We start from the raw sequence: 3353 nt of genomic DNA, 5'->3' as shown, positions 1-3353 counted from the left end.
TTGAGGTGCTCCTTGGTGTGTATATGCAACTCCAATCCTTCTTCAAACTAGCATTCCCATGGCATTCTTGCTGCAGGTCTCTATGTCTTCAATAGATTGCTCTCTGATAGTGATACAGACCTCTTGGCTTATTAACCCAGCTTACTCCAGTATAACCTCATCTCACTCTATTACATCTGCTCCTTCCCTATTTCCAAATAAGGTCAAAGTCTCAGAGACTGAAGGTTATAGGAGACTATGTGCAAAATGAATAGAAGCACAAAATTCTATTACCAAATATAAAGGTTAACACTTAAAGATATAGGAATGGATGAAAGGAGGGCTGAATTACTATTGTTAGGATCACTAGATCTCTCTATACTTGAAAAGACTTGGGAGCAAATGGCAAAATGCAAGCAAAGGGGTACTGAGAACTGATTGGAAGTTTGGAAGTTGTCCTGAGTCCACTCAATGACAGAATAGAAGCTTTTCTTTTTTTTTTTTTTTTTTTTTTTTGTCAGTTTTGGGGCTTGAACACTGGGCCTGGGCGCTGTCCTTGCGCTCTTCAGCTCAAGGCGAGCGCTCTACCACTTGAGCCACAGCGCAACTCCCGGTTTTCTAGTGGTTGATTGGACATAAGAGTCTCACAGACTTTCCTGCCCCAGCTGGCTTTGAACCATGATCCTCAGATCTCAGCCTCCTGAGTAGCTAGGATTACAGGTGCGAGCCACCAGTGCCCCGCTAGGATAGAAGCTTTATGGGCTTGTCATAATCAGTGACTATTAAATTGTTTGGACACCATTCTAGGAAGCCAGGCTAAAAAAGAGAATAGGAACACTAAAAGGCATAAGCAGATGGGTAGTTAGGAGGGACACAATCTCCCACTTAAATACAGTTACATTACTCAAAATAACCACCACAGTCTTCCTCCTCCTCATTAAACAAACAAAACATAGAGTAGCTATGACTTATTATGCCAAGTTTCTACTTTCAAACAAATTTGCTAGACATGAAAAGAATCAGGATAGTGTGGACTACATACAGGTGTATGGGGGAAGAAAAGAAGAGTTGTCAATACATATGACTCTAATGGATTCAATTTCTGGTATCATCAGACAAATACTTCAAGGTAGCTGTTATAAATACATTCGCAAAAATTGAAGGAAAATATTATGTCAATAAATTAAGGAACGGGCAATCTCAAACTAGAAAAATGAACTGTATTGATCAGTTTCATAACTCCATAAATAAAATACTTGAAATAATTAATTTGTAAAGAGAAAAGATTTTTGGTGTTTTGTTTTTTGATTCACAGTTGCAGAGGTTCTAGGCCATGATCAAGTGACCCCATCTCCTTAGGTTTCTGGCAAGCTAGCCTATCACGGTGGGAATACATAGCAGAGCAAACTGATCACCTCATGCTCCAGAAAGAAGAGCAAGAGTCCGAGGTCCCAAAATCCTCAAATACACACTCTCTATGGCCTAAAGATTTTCCACAAGCCCTCACCTGAGGCTCCCTTACCTCTCAGCAGTGCTATCACAGAGATCAAGAGGGTCCCACACAGATCTGTGGGGGACATTTAACAGCTAACTATTGTAAGAACAAAGGGATAGTCAAGAGTTTAAAAAAGATACAAGAAACAGAATGAACTTAAAAATGAAAACAATAGGAATCATCTGAATAATTCTAGAAGTAAAATCTAAGAGAAGTCATTGGCAATCAATCTTCTCTAAAAGGAAAGACCTTCAGACTGAAACAAAATAATACCAAAGAGGTCAGGCACTAGTAGATCACACCTGTAATCCTAGCTACTCAGGAGGCTGAGATCTGATGATCGAGGTTCAAAGCTAGTTAGGACAATAAAACCCATGCAACTCTTTCTCCAATTAATCACCAAAAAATCTGGAAGTGAGCTATGGCTCACTTGAACATAAAGTTCAAGTACAATATCCAGGCCATGAGTTCAAGTCCCAGGATTGGCACACACTCACATACATACACAAAAACCCACACAGAATAATGACAAGGAGGACCAAAAGTGGTTGATAAGTGGGTTTATATTTTTAAGTATGCATGCTTTTTTTGCTAGCATCACTATTTATTAACAGATCCAATTACAAAAATAGCATGACAGACACCTCAGTTCATCTTTCTAAGAAGCCTACTGACCTGTTCCTCCCTGATGCCAGCATCTCCACCTTCTACAAAGTGAGTGGTCTTCTTCATGCCACCTCGTGGAGAAGATAACTTGAAGGGCCACAGGCAGTTACTTGCTTCCTTGAAGTGTTTTTCAACAGTATAGATTTCATTAAACAGATCCTCTATACAGATGATGCCATATTTACCAAGAGATCAAGCAATCAAAGTACTATCTGTTAAGGCAATTTGCTTCTTACTGATTTTGTCATAACCATGATTATAGATGAGCTCATTTAATGACTTCAGGTTTGGGTACCCCCATGCAATATATGGTTCCACAATCTCAGCATCTTAATTTAAGCCTTATTGAACTTAACAAAGGTGCCATTGAAGATCTGGCAAAGGCAAAGAAGCTGCAACACCTTACAGACCTTTGGATTCACACCACTGATACCTCTGATTCTGATGACAAATGCCAATTTAAGTACTGCAGGTACATAGAAACTGCCCACTTTTGTAGCCATTGTAGCCATTTGGATCTCAGTTCTGTACATTGCCTGTATTCCTTGTGATAATGCCTAGCTTTTTCATAGATGAACTTTCTCCTTGTCTTTCAAAGCCTTTTTTGGGCACATTTCTTTCTCAGGCACCTTATTTTCAGCTCAGCAAAATTCCTTCTTTCTCTTAAGGGTTTCTGGCACAGCAAGAACCTTCTTTTTATTCTCTTCAATACCCTTCATGGTTCCAGGTGCAAAAGAAGTAAATTATGTATACTTTTGTGTGTACTCTTCTGTTCTATTAATACTTTTAAACCTGAAGATTACACAAAGCAAGAACTGTAAGAGTGAATGCCTGTTATATATATGTGTGTGTGTGTGTGTGTGTGTGTGTGTGTGTGTGTGTGTGTATGTATATATTTATATATGTATGTCAAATGCTTATGACAATAATAGCACAAAAGTGAAGGGAGAAGGACAGGGACAGGGATGGACAGAAATATAGCAATGTACAACATCAGCTTAGTTTGGATGAAAGCCATCCCCAATATATTCACATCATGGCAGAAAGTCACATCTGACAGAAATTTAGAGACTGGGGCCCACAGATGCTTGCCAGAACATGCCTCTAATGACATAAGAACCCACACCAAGATTCCCTCCCAACAGTTCTACTTTCTCCCAAAGTGCCACCCTGGAGAGTAAATCCTTACAGTGAACCCAAAAGGAACATAACC

At 39.5% G+C, this 3353-nt stretch overlaps 1 pseudogene; it reads right to left on the bottom strand.

The window, feature by feature from the left end:
- Positions 1 to 2119: 2119 nt before the first annotated feature.
- Positions 2120 to 2859, bottom strand: LOC138810050 (large ribosomal subunit protein uL30 pseudogene; annotated as a pseudogene).
- Positions 2860 to 3353: the final 494 nt, after the last annotated feature.

This window comes from Dipodomys merriami, unplaced genomic scaffold (assembly GCF_024711535.1).
Source record: "Dipodomys merriami isolate MVZ:Mamm:240054 unplaced genomic scaffold, mDipMer1.0.p SCAF_5, whole genome shotgun sequence".
Taxonomy (NCBI): domain Eukaryota; kingdom Metazoa; phylum Chordata; class Mammalia; order Rodentia; family Heteromyidae; genus Dipodomys; species Dipodomys merriami.
The sequence above is the reverse complement of the archived record's forward strand: the minus strand, read 5'-3'. Positions and strand labels throughout refer to the sequence as shown.